We start from the raw sequence: 14,609 nt of genomic DNA on the forward strand, positions 1-14,609 counted from the left end.
TTGCTTCTTATTTCCACAGCACACAATTTTAACTCTGGTACACGGTGGAAATAGTTATACATTAAAAAGATGCAAAATCTTGGTGTTGCTTCATTTTTTAATCATCTCCCCAAAGCAGAGCAACCACTGATATATCTGTTGATATTGATCAGCAGGTAAAGCAGAGCCTCACTTTGAAATGTTGTAGGTGTGGCTTGGCCTGTAATGCAAAGCCTGGGGCGGGGAGTCTCATCCTCGGTTCCTCAGGATTCTCATCACCCTCGAGCCATTACACAGGGCTAGACAGAGGGTCAACATCCGGAAACTTTAGTCCATGTCAACTATCTGAATACAGACATGCAGTATTGAGGTACAGTATTTACAGCCAGGCTAATTCAAGCAGCAGGCTAGATAGGTCAACTGGTGTTGCTATATCAACAACATAAAAGTGGAATAAGCAATGGTGGCGCTCAGCTTTAAGTTCTCAGAGGAAGTGTCTAAAATTGTGAACTGTACTGAACTGAAATGACGTGCACTGCTTGATGAAACAATGGGGTTTGTGTAGGTGTTTGTGTAATGCTTATTGCACATTCTTTTTCCGTCTTATTTCTATTTGAATTTTTGTTTTTATTATCACCATCTATGTCTCATGTTGCACCATTGGGCCGAAATCAAAACAATTTGGATTATAAATACTATCAGTAGTCATGCTTTAAAGTTGACTATATGTTAAATGCTATGTATCCGGCTGTGCAAAAAGGAGACGGTAACATAATGTACATGCTGCTGTCTGAAACTGTATGACTGTAGTTGGGTATAGATATAATTCGCTAGCCATGCAGCTCGCAAGCTAGCTGTTTGCTTACACGCTTTGGAAACATAATATTGCAGGTACTGTCCACAAATACAGTGAATGTACTTTTTACTCTTTACGTTCAGCTGTTTGCATCATTACTTGTAGTTTATGCCATAGATCGGTTTGTTTATCTTGGACTAAAGAATTCCCCAGATGAAATGCATAGTGCGTTACTGTGAGAAATGCTATAAGTTAGGAAATGGATCTGTGCCAGTACTATTTGCTTAAACCATACCTACATATTTAAAATGTAAAAAAATGTAGAACATTAACCTAAATGAGTACTGTATTTTTGTCCTTTTATTTAACGTTTAAATCAACATCACCGTTATTGATACACATTTATAGCAGTAGTTTTTCTAAACGTAACTGTTGTATTTGTCTTATTAGGATTATTATTATTATTATTTTTGTAACGATAAATACGACTTGCTTGTCGAACCCTGGACCGTCCGAAACTTTTTGTTTCGTTTGTATCCTAGCAACGCTGGAATAAACCATGTAAAGGTGAGCAGTCAGACGAAATGAAACGTTTCACACTTACAATTTGTGCCATTCTCAGATAACCTGTGTTTGAAAGAACGTAACAAATATTCTCACGTATATAAACAGACATTAAAATTCGACTTGTGTGACTTGTGGCGACTCAAATGTTTCATAAAAGCACCCCTCGGTTGGGGTGGAGTACCCGATTTATCTGACTTCCGGTTGGGAGAACGAGGTGCTGAAGCGGCCAGAAAGTTGTCAGGTAGGTTAGCAAAAATGTCTATTTGTGTAACCGTGTTGACATACAACACATCTAAATACGTTTGATGACATTACGTAGTGCCTGTTACTTTGTAAGGCAGTGCCATACAGTAAGATGCTGTCCGTGCTGCAACTGTATATGTATATCTGTCATACTATAAATGTCACTTTTATATGCATATTCAAGTGTATATTATAATATCATACTGTATATCGTTGTTTTTTCCCCCTCGCATCAGATGGAGAACTTTATCCTGTATGATGAGCTGGGAGGAGGCTCAACATCTATTGTCTATAAAGGAAGACAGAAGGGAAATCTAAACTACGTAGCCCTCAAATGTAGTGACAAAGTCAAGAAACCTGAGATCACCAACCATGTAGGATATCACTCGCTTTTATTATCATTGCTATTATTATTATCAGTAATCTTTGGAGGTTTATGGAACAATCCTCCAATTGTGACTAATAAGGAGTACTGTTTCTTCTTTACTGGAATGAGCAAAATAAGATTGACATCGTCTTGTTTCCCTCGCAGGTCCGTCTGAGTCAAGATCTGGATCATCCAAACATTGTACGCTTTCATGAGTGGTATGAGACCAAAAAGCACTTGTGGGTAGTGGTAGAGCTATGCACAGGTCAGTAGCTAACGAATGGTCCTCAATCACCACTGACACTGTATAATAATTATCCATCCATCCATTTTCTGAGCCGCTTATCCTCACAAGGGTCACGGGAGTGCTGGAGCCTATCCCAGCTGTCATCGGGCAGGAGGCGGGGCACACCCTGAACTGGTTGCCAGTCAATCGCAGGGCACACATAAACAAACAACCATTCGCACTCACATTCACACCTAGGAGCAATTTAGAGTCTTCAATGAACCTACCATGCATGTTTTTGGGATGTGGGAGGAAACCGGAGTGCCCGGAGAAAACCCACGCAGGCACGGGGAGAACATCCAAACTCCACACAGGCGAGGCCGAGATTTGAACCCCGGTCCTCAGAACTGTGAGGCAGAGGCTCTAACCAGTCATCCACAGTGCCGCCTATAATAATTATCAGATGGTATATTTTTTTTTTAGCATTGATCTGTTAGAAATCTCGATGTTACAATAGGTTTCACCTATTTTCGGCGGGATAGTAATGGCACCTGTATGGTGTTGGCACAAATGAGATTTTTCTTTTGTCTGAAATAAAATTAGTTTTCATTCCTGTAATTCTTGCTCTTACACGTCATTCCGGCTGTGTCTTTAACTCTCTCTCTCTCTCTCTCTCTCTCTCTCTCTCTCTCACTCTCTTTGCGTGCTAGGTGGTTCCTTGGAATCTGTGGTAAATCGGGATGCATGTCTGCCTGAAGGTGTCGTGAGGAAGTTTGGATGGGACTTGGTCAAAGGACTGCAACACATCCACAAGTTAGGAATAATTTTCTCTGACTTGACACCAACTAAGGTTTGTACATGTACATGTCACAACCATAGACATGTCACCACCATATCAATATATCAACCACCTCATATATATATTTTGATTATGTATATTTATGATTATCATCTTTCCTCCAATAGATCCTGCTGGATAGTAGTGGTATTTTAAAGTTTAGTAACTTCTGCCATTCCAAGACAGTGAGAGAAACACTTGAAGATTTCTTCTCATTGTGTTCTTCATGTGAAGAGGAAAAATATAAATATGAGGATATGAAAAAAAGGTTTCAAGGTCAGCGTTGTTGTATTTATTCGTTGTTTTCCTGTTATGTGATGCACAGAATTAATCATGTGGACTATGTATATTTTCAGGCTCACCAATTTACATGGCTCCAGAGGTCCTTCAGGGATCAGAAACAACGTTTATCTCAGATCTCTGGGCTCTTGGTTGTATTCTCTACTACATGTACACTGGTATGGTACCCACAAATGAAAAATGTCATTTTGTTTTATATAATCTGTATTTATCCAATCCCTGTGTTGGCTAAAAAAACCATGTAGATTGTAGAACACAGTCATCTAAGAATAATACCAAAGTTTTTGTAGGTAAACCACCGTTTTTCTCTGCTAACCACAATGAACTCACTGGAAGGATTTTACATGAGGAACCTTCATCTCCCATGCAGACAAGTATGCATGAACTATTGCATGGAAATACAAGAGTATATGTTGCCTAACTTGAATTATTATTGAAAAAAAGCACTATATTAACGACACCTGACCATTACTGTTCATACAGCGTCTCCAACCATTCTTCCCAGTCAAAGTTTTCAAAATCTTCTTAGAGCGTTACTCATCAAAAAGCCTGATGAGAGGTCAGACACCCCTTCACACACACACGCACACACACACACACACACACACACACACACACACACACACACACATACTTTACATGACTGAGGTCTAAATACTAAAATTTCCATCGATCCATTTTCTTCCGCTTATCCGAGGTCGGGTCGCAGGGGCAGGAGCTTTAGCAGGGAAGCCCAGACTTCCCTCTCCCCAGACACTTCCTCCAGCTCTTTCGAGGGGATCCAGGCAAGCCGAGAGACGTCATCTCTCCAGCGTGTCCTGGGTCGTCCTCGGGGTCTCCTCCCAGTGGGACGTGCCTGGAACACCTCACCAGGGAGGTGTCCCGTAGGCCTCCTAAACAGGTGCCCGAGCCACCTCATCTGGGTCTTCTCAATGTGGAGGAGCAGTGGCTCTACTCTGAGCCCCTCCCGGATGACCGAGCTTCTCACCTTATCTCTATGGTAGAGACTGGAAACCCTGCGGAGGAAACTCATTTCAGCCGGTTGTATCTGGGATCTTGTTCTTTCGGTCACGACCCACAGCTCATGACCATAGGTGAGGGTAGGAACGTAGATTGACCGATAAATAGAGAGCTTCACCTTTTGGCTTAGCTCTTTCATCACCACAACGGACCGATACAAAGTCCGCATCACTGCAGACACTGCACCGATCCGCCTGTCGATCTCCCGTTCCATTCTTACCTCACTCGTGAACAAGACCCCAAGATATTTGAACACCTTCACTTGGGGCAGGATCTCATCCCCGACCTGGAGAGGGCACACCACCCTTTTCCGAATGAGGAGCATGGTCTCAGATTTGGAGGTGCTGATTCTCATCCCAGCCGCTTCACACTCTTCTGTGAACCGCTCCAGTGAGAGTTGGAGATCACGGCTTGATGAAGCCAACAGAACCACATCATCTGCAAAAAGCAAAGATCCAAACCGGACCCCTTCTACGCCTCGGCTGCCGTAGAAATTCTGTCCATAAAAGTTATGAACAGAATTGGTGACAAAGGGCAGCCTTAGCAGAGTCCAACCCTCACCGGAAACGAGTCCGACTTACTGTTGGCAATGGGGATCAAACTCTGACACTGGGCGTACATGACCGAACGGCCCGTATCAGGGGAATAGCAACCCCATACTCCCGAAGCACCCCCCACAGGACTCCAAGAGGAACACGGTTGAACACCTTCTTCAAGTCCACAAAACACATTTAGACTGGTTGGGGGAACTCCCATGCACCCTCGAGGACCCTGCCGAGCTCTCCAGCAACCCTGAATAGACCTTACCAGGGAGGCTGAGTAGTGTAATCCCCCTGTAGTTGGAACACGCCCTCCGGTCCCCCTTTTTGAAAAAGGGGGAACACCACCCCAGTCTGCCAATCCAGAGGCACTGTCCCCGATGTCCACACGATGTTGCAGAGGCGTTTCAACCAGGACAGCCCCACAACATCCATAGCCTTTAGGAACTCTGGGCGAATCTCATCCACCCGTCGGGGCTTGCCACTGAGGAGTTTATTAACCACCTCGGTGACCTCAACCTCAGTGATAGGAGAGCCCGCCTCAGAGACCGCAGACTCTGCTTCCTCATGGGAAGGCGTGTTGGTGAAATTGTGGAAGTCTTTGAAGTATCCTCCCCTCTGACTCACAACCTCCCAAGACGAGGTCCGCAGCGCCCCAACCCCACTATACAGTGTTGATGGTGCACTGCTTCCCCCTCCTGAGACGCCGGATAAGACCAGAATTTCCCCGAAGCCGGCCGGAAGTCATTCTCCATGACCTCACCGAACTCCTCCCATGTCTGAGTTTTTGCCTCAGCGACCACCAAAGCTGCATTCCACTTGGCCAGCCGGTAACCATCAGCTGCCTCAGGAGTCCCACAGGCCAAAAAGGCCCGGTAGGACTCCTTCTTCAGCTTGACGGCATCCCTCACCGTTGGTGTCCACCAACAGGTGGCCCGCCTCCCCCGAGACGTGGGTGAAGTTCTGCCAGAGATGGAGATGGAAACTCCTTCTGACAGGGGATTCTGCCAGACGTTCCCAGCAGATCCTCACAATACGTTTCGGCCTGCCAGGTTAGACTGGCATCTTCCTCCACCATCGGAGCCAACTCACCACCAGGTTGTGATCAGTTGACAGCTCCGCCCCTCTCTTCACCCAAGTGTCCAAGACATGCGGCCGCAAGTCCGATGACACGACCAAAAAGTCGATCATCGAACTGCGACCTAGGGTGTCCTGGTGCCAAGTGCACATGTGGACACCCTTATGCCTTATGGCCCTCACCTAGGACCTGTTTGCCATGGGTGACCCTACCAGGGGCGTGAAGCCCCAGACAACTTAGCTCCTAGGATCATTGGGACACACAAACCCCTCCATCATGATAAGGGCCCGGCTCAAGGAGGGGGATACTAAAATTTCTCAATTTAAATTAAAAACATGTTATTGGTAGTTGTGATCAACTTGTAGTTGACTATGTTGTTGTGTTGTTTTTTTCTTTAGGATTAAGTGGCCAGAGTTACTCAGTCACCAGTTTTGGACACAAGCACAAAAAAAGGAAGATGACTTAGAGGAGTATGATGATGATGATGAGTTTACAGACAGAAACAATGGCAGAGACAGTGGTGATTCAGCTGTATGGGGGTGTGTCATGTGACATTGTTTCTGCATATTGTTTACTTAGTGCTTTTGAATTGTTGATAATGTATTCATTCATTAACATGCATACAGAATTATAATGACGTTTACTTGAAAAGTGTTCAATGCATATGCTTCCATTGTGTCAATGTTTTGTTTCAAAAACACAACAGACACAGAAGAATCCCTGACACTTTTCCATTAGGGGGGCTGGCAGATAAATGTCCTTACAATGAAATGGCAAGTACTTCAGTCACCAAGTCTTTAGAGAAGTCGACCTCATCACGGAAAAAAACCACAACAACAAACAGACCAGGCAGCAAGACAGACACACACACTGTCCATGGAACTGTAAGGAACAGTCAGGAATCAGCCAGGAAGTTGGCAGAGCCCAGAAAAGGTGAGAAAAGACAGAAGATAAAACAGTGGCTAAACAAAATGATCAAATACTGCAGCCCGAGGAGTCATTCACACTCGGTAATATATATTTTGTCAATGTGTTGTTGTTTTTTTAAATTATAATGGACTGGCGTAATGATGGGGATTTGGCTATACTATACTTGATGTACATACTCATCAGCCACATAACATTAGGTCCACCTATATAATCAAATCAGTGAGATCGATAGCAAGAACTATATTCAAAATTCTGTCTACACAAAGATAATAATGATCAACTTTTGACTTACACTGTCAAAGATGAATTGATAATATTTGTCATTGTAGTTGTTGCGACTTTTGGCTTGTCCCGTTAGCACTGTAATTTTGAGTGGTGTAGAAATGCACCACTTCTTTCGCAGATCAGTGTCAATCAAACTTAACATTATTATTTTGGTCAAGGCAGAAAATGCACTCTACTATTGAAATTTGATTGATTAGTGAGTCTCCCAATAGGATATGTGGTTTATCATTATGTAAAGAGTGCTTTTCCAAAGTGCTGTTTATTCTGAGAGAAATTAATTGTATTTACCCAGACTTGTAATTCGTACAAACATGAATTTTATCCTGTTAAAAATTGATTGGCACACTCCAAACATGTTCAACATAAGTCAACAGAGTTTGTGTACAACAAATGGCATGGCAAGATTGATACATTTTAATTTGGCTTTTATCACCTTTTGAGCGTATAAATGTGTTCTCGCCTCCTCTAGGTAATCCATCGAATTTCAGCCCAAAGAGTGACATGGATGATAACAGTGAGACAATTTCTCTACTCAGGTATTTAGACCTAGTCAGGATTTACTATTTATTCCTTTATTTACATTTTTTAATTGTAAATTTTATATCTGTACCACTGCACAAGAAGTTATGTAAATATTCTGTTGTTCTAGCTCCTGTGAAACTTCAAGAGGAAGCTGGAGCATCACAGACTCTTTAAATTGTAGTCCTCCTCAGGCGAGCGACATACATGGTACTGGTAGCTTTCACCATATTCAATATATACATTTGCCCAGCAGTGCAATGATTTGGCCTTCATCCTTTCACCTGTTTGAATAGGATGTCCAGGCATACTATTTATTTATTTATTTTATTTATTTCTTTATTTAACTTCAAGCAGAAACACTGTGTTTTTGCAACAAGCTGGATTTAGTGAATTACTGCTAGATGACTGTTAAGTAGATAAAACCTTGTGCTCACTGGTCACTAAATTAGTTACAGCTGCAGCTACAACACCCAATGCTAGACTTGTGTTAAAATGATGCAATTGCATAGCCTCAAAGTCTTTAACAAGAGTCCAATCAGATTGCTCTGCTTTAGCCCTCAGGTGAGGAGGCATACATTAGCAATGCCATAATGCTCGATTAATTTCATCCTCAGAAAAAAATTACTCTCAGTACTCACACTATTAGTACTAGTAGCAATATAGTCAGCGCTGTGTCCAATAAACATATTCCACTGTAACATAAATGAGTGCGCGTCCTTTGTTCAATGTGTCAGTGAATGCAGTAATAGTTGTCAGTACTCTTATGATGGTTAGACTCACATGTGGTTGGAATCTTGTGGATTTTTTTAAAACACTTTTTTTTTTTTTTTTTTTTTTTTGCAACATTGCAGCATTAAATTATTATTATTATTTTTTCTTCTGCACATTGACAAACCTCATTTACAAGTAATGGCCCAGACTATTTTGTGGTATAGTATGCTACTGCAAATACTGATTCTTAAAGTAAACTGAAGGTTTTCTTAAATCTTAGTTGGGTGCATTCTTTTATGTTGAATATTGTATAGATAGAATACCGATAATTATGTTCTGACGGTGTCACGAAAAACTCATTGTTATCTTTAAATCCAGGTTTTGCATTTGAATCGCCCATTGGTGCTGATGAGCGTACAGTACAGTATAGTACTGTACATCAGATTTTGCTATCTAATTATCCAGAAATTCTCTGTCTCCATCTGCTGGTGTATTATACATGTTTTTGGGCAATAAGGCTTATGTTTGGGCCTACAAAAAAATCTGTTTTCCCTTTATTCTTCTACAAGGCCATAACTGGCAATGACATCACATCTTGTGTGAAAGCTCTTCTGCATACTGAAGCGGACCTGACTGTCTCCCCGATCATAGACAATGCCAAGGTACATTAATGCACTGTTTGCGTCAATGTCATATTTGACTGGTAAATATCTCCTTCAGTGTGTTCTTTTATGAAACTGATACCTAAATTTATGTGCACTGCATGATGTGTTGTTCTTTTTGCCATTTCCAGCTTTTTAAGAGTTCTGCTTTTCGATTTGATTCTAAAAAGTATATCAGCATATACAGGTATTGTGATCTAATGTACTCCAAGTCAGAATGGGGTTTTAATTGTAATTTGTACACAAAAATCTTTGTTATCGGTGTAACTGATTACACCATTGTTTTGAATTGCACCACTAGATAGCACAGCTGTCCTGTTACAGCAAACAATGTACTATACTCCAGTGTTTACCGTTCTTTATTAAACCAAGTCACCCCTTTTGTATTAGAAAAAATCTCATGGCACAACACTAAACACAATTGTCCTAAAAAACTATGAGTACTGAAATATTGACTATCTTGTCTCAATTTACTCATGAATTGACTTTATCAGTGTGAAATCTGGGGATTTGACTCTTGGAATTTGAGTTTGTTTGTAGTGCAATGCTGGACCAGATCATTATTCTGAATTTCACCACAAGATACCAGTAGTCACTTAGAGTGAAGAAATATGGCGACCCCTGGCAGTGACAAGCCGAAAGTCCATCTTCCAGTGAGGCGGACCTCTCATCTTGCCATACCTACAGAAAAGGCTGGGCCTGTTACATAAATATGAAAAGAAGATAAACATTGTTAATACTAAATATGAAAACAATAACACACTCCTCTTCAATTTTGTCAATGAAGCCTAATACTTGTAATTGATGCTCATCAAAAGTATTGCAACATGGCTGGATGATTCCTCAGTTGACAAGAGAAACGGTCAAAGAACAAGAAAAATATGTGCCCACAGTTAATTGTTTGATGCTTCCTGAACTGAGATCATGTGAGATTTGGTGATGTCTCTCGTGAGATCATGCTTGTCAGCGTATGTCTTAGATGTTAGGGGCATTTGAGGTCACGTTCAACAATTTTCCTGTTGACTTACTCTTGCTTCAAAACATACAGTATGTGGCTTCTACAGGGCTTTAGCTGGCGAGGCTTCAAAGCGTTTTGTGGGGATGTTTTAAGGAATTCCGAAACTTAAAAAAATATATTTTAAAGCAGATGCATAATGCTGCTAGAGCTCATTCAGAGTAAAATATTTTGAATTTTGATCATATCTGAGTTTCACCGGTTCAATTTGATCCTAAAGAAAATGTGTATCAGCATCCATTGTTCTCTAAGACAGCACCAAGCAAGAATATCAGTGGACATTGGCTCTTGGAATTTGTGTTAGTTTTTAGTGCAATGCTGGACCAGGTGATTATTCTGAACGGCGCCACAAGATGTCACACTTGACACAGTAGTCACAGAGGGTGCCTAAAGAGCAAAAACACTAAAAGCAATGAGGCAGATCTTTCTCATCTCGCATACTTGCACTGGAGCGTTTTTATAATTCTTTTCACTCATGCACAGCACACCTGAATTGTTTTACATTCTACACTGAGGGAGCAGAAGTCAATTGTCATTACAAATGTATCTGTCATGTTGGCTGTTGCAATGATTTGATGCTTTCACCACTCTAGCAACTGCACCCTGTAACAGCTTTTAAATTTCTTACTCAGCGGAACATTTTCTGGACTGTGATTGTTTTTTGAAAATTTTCCTTTGAGACAGTCTTTTCCATCATTTGTCACCCTTAAAACCATTAGATCCTTCATCATACAATGTTTGTCATGAACCGCTCACTTCTAGTGAAACACTACAATGTTCTAACTTTTTGAAATTTCATTAATGATCCCTTTGCATGTCACCGATGCATTATAACATGCATATTTTACATGTTTCATTGCAAAATAAAATTGTTGCCATCATCATCCCCAGTTCTCCAGTGGAGCAGCTGCTGTCACTTATAATAAGGAAGAGTGGAGCGGCTTCATTCAGCAGCTCTCTTCATCCCTCTAAGGACAGAAAACAACAACTCCTGCTTTCACAGTAGACTTGCTGTGCTACCTCTGCTTTCTAGTTAAACAGAAAGAGGTTGCCAACAGACTGATTAACTCAAAAATAGTAAGAACACTTCGAGTAATATTTAATTTAAATACAAATACGTATTTAATGAATCATTCTATTCTATTTTGTAAAATCGCAAGACAATTAGAAATGTTACCATTTTAAATAATCAATTTGTTCAAGTAGTAGTTACGCACAACTGGAGTCACAAGGAGTACAAAACATATTTAATTTGCTTTCATATGTACTCATTTCTAACATGCTGTTTTACATCTCAATCTGATCATTCTCATCGTGGGAATCTCTTTCCTTCATTTAGCTTCAGACACTAACCCTGCAGTTACGACAAGCCCGTAACTGGGATGTGTAAGTAAATAACTTACACTTTTAGCTCTCTGAAACCACTAGCAGAAAGTTTGTAGTAATTCTAGTGTTGTGGTCTGGTATTGTCAATGTATTACAGTATTTTTAAATAAAATTTTTAAGCTATAGTAATAAATAAATAAATAAATATTTATTAAATTTATATATAGTTATATATATGATGGCTCTGGTGGTTCTTTAGAAATGCACCACCACAGTGGCAACAGAAGGAAAACTCCTGATTAGCTCTTACTTTTACTTTGATTATCGTGTTAAAAAAAAAATATATATCTACAGTTCAACTTGTATTTTCTGTAATTAAAAGATATCCATCCAACTATCCATTTTCTTTACCGCTTATCCTCACTAGATATGATTTCAATAATATAATAGATGTATAAAAATCAAATAAACCCTAGTACCTATTGAGGATAAGCGGAAAATGAATAAATCAAATAGAATGTTTTTCAGGCGCAGCATTGAGAGTTCTAGGTCTGCTGGCTCAGCATTGTACTGAACTTGAAGCAAACAGCCCAGTTTCTGAGGTAGGCGCACACACACACACACACACACACAAACACACACACAGATCATCCTGTATTAAAGATTTAGTACCAGCAGGGGCGCCATGAAAACGTGGAGAAAAATGGTAACGATTCTAAGGGCCCAAAACAGTCAGGGGCGCAAGAAACATGCATTTTTGGGCTAAAGTGCAGCATTGAAGCAGTTGGCAGTATAAAACACATCTTATAATTTTCTTCTGTGAGGTGATGAGTCACTGCTAAAGATAGAATTCCAAATATTCAACTCAACTTTATGGACTTTGGGGTGCTGGCAGTGATGGGGCCCTGTGAACAAAACATCACTTTGTTCCCCACTACATCAATGCTGCAAATTGAAAATACAATTATTGGGATTACTTTTTACTAGGTTTAGTTTGCCAGTGTTGTCCTGCAGGTAGCATTAAGTCTTTGAAATACAGCCTCATTCTGAAAATTGTCTCTCTCGCGCGCTTTCTCGAGACTCACTCAATTTACACTGAACGTATTTAACAAAATTACAGTTACAAAGTTACAACAGCGATAGCATTGTTTTTACCATTGTCTTTAATGGGCAAGCTAACATGTCACTCAATGTCAAATTTTAAATAATTAAAGCATTGTAAATCAGGGTTTGCATGTTCTCCCCGTGCCTGCGTGGTTTTTCTCCGGGTACTCCGGTTTCCTCCCACATTCCCAAAACATGCAAGGTGGGTTAAATCAATACTCTAAATTGTCTGTAGGTGTGAATGTGAGTGCGAATGGTTGTTTGTTTATATGTGCCATGCAATTGGCTGCCAACCAGTTCAGGGTATACCCCGCCTTTCGCCCAGATAGGTGCCAGCACACCCGCGATCCTAGACTTCCAGATCCAAACTTCCTGTGTGGGATTTGTATGTTCTCTCCGCGCTTGCATGGGTTTTCTCAGAGTACTCCGGTTTCCTCCCACATTCTAAAAACCTGTTAGGTTAGGAACATGTTCGGTTCATTGAAGACTTGAAATTATCCTTGGGTGTGAATTTAAGTGTTAATGGTTGTTTGTCTATGTTTGTTTATATGTGTCCCTCGATTAGCTGCGATTTTCCAGGGTGCACACCACCTCTTGCCAGAAGACAGCTGGGATAGGCTCTAGCACACCCGCAACCTTAATGAGGATAAATGGTATAAAAAATTGATGGTTGGATTCATGAAAAACCAAATACACTAGATACATGTTGTCTGCTATACATGCACCCTTAAAACTGCTGGATTAAAAATAACCCAGTATGAGTTAATTGGATAACCCAACACGTTTCTAAAGTTGGACCAACCCAGGCAGTGGTCATTGTAAACCTGCTGGCCTGGGTTATGGCTGTGATCCTGCATGTTGGTTTGGGATTGTATACCCCAAAATGGGTTAGATATAACTTTGCTGTTGGGTTAATATTAATAACCCATCCATCCATTCTCTGTACCGCTTATCCTCACAAGTCTTCAGTTAACTTACCATGCATGTTTTGGAAATGTGGGAGGAAACTGGTGTACCTGGAGAATACCCACAAAGGCATGGGCAGAACATGCAAACTACACAGGAAAGCCAGAGGCTGGATGTGAACCCACGACCCCTTTACTCTGAGACAAATGAGATAACCAATAATCGTGTCGCTGCGCTAAAATATAATTATGTGATGTCATGTGGATCTAAATGTCATCATAAACACAAAGGCCACATCGTTTCTTCTGGAAAAGTATTTTCAAGTTAGCATTAATAACATTAAATAAAAGTGTCCAGTCCAAAGCTGGTCCCAGTCCCAGGTGAATGATAATGTGGGAAACAAAAATGCCAAATTTGAGAAGGTTTTTTCCAATCCCATAGTAGTGAACCTATATCGCAATATCGTTGATCAACCTCCAACCTATACCAATACTTGGGTTATTAAATCAATGCGTTTTGTTTTATGATGTGGGCGGGGCATCTCTTGCCCAACAGATGTTTTAATATTTGTATTTAATTTTAATTTTTTATTTAACATTATGAACAATTCAACATAAGACTTGTTGCTATATAAAATAAATATAATAACATAATCCAATGTGTGGTAAAATTGGCCCAACTTCTGACCCATTAGTTTCAACCCAACAGTTGAATTACAAAATTGAAGCAGCAGTTTTAAGTGTGTATAATATATAATGTTTTTTCTTATGTGTTTATTTTGATAAAACTTTATTGTCATTAAAGTGAAATAACAGATGCAAAGAAGCAGTGAACTGCAGTTTAATACGACATTCTGGAGAAATGAAGTATCAATAATAATAATAATAATAATAATAATAACAATGGTGCGGCATGGTTGACGACTGGTTAGCACATCTGCCTCACAGTTCTGAGGACCCGGGTTGAAATCCGGCTTCGCCTGTGTGGAGTTTGGATGTTCTCCCTGTGCCTGTGTGGGTTTTCTCCGGGCACTCCGGTTTCCTCCCACATCCCAAAAACATGCATGGTAGGTTAATTGAAGACTCTAAATTGCCGTAGGTGTCTATGTGAGTGTGAATGGTCGTTTGTTTATATGTGCCCTGCGATTGGCTGGCCATCACTTCAGGGTGTACCCTGCATCTCGCCCAAAATGAGC

General features: G+C 40.7%; 1 pseudogene; it reads left to right on the forward strand.

Annotated features, from left to right (window-relative positions):
- Window positions 1–218: 218 nt before the first annotated feature.
- Window positions 219–14,609, forward strand: part of LOC133479405 (serine/threonine-protein kinase ULK4-like) — a 76,548-nt pseudogene continuing 62,157 nt past the window's right edge.

Source organism: Phyllopteryx taeniolatus, chromosome 6, assembly GCF_024500385.1.
Source record: "Phyllopteryx taeniolatus isolate TA_2022b chromosome 6, UOR_Ptae_1.2, whole genome shotgun sequence".
Lineage (NCBI taxonomy): Eukaryota > Metazoa > Chordata > Actinopteri > Syngnathiformes > Syngnathidae > Phyllopteryx > Phyllopteryx taeniolatus.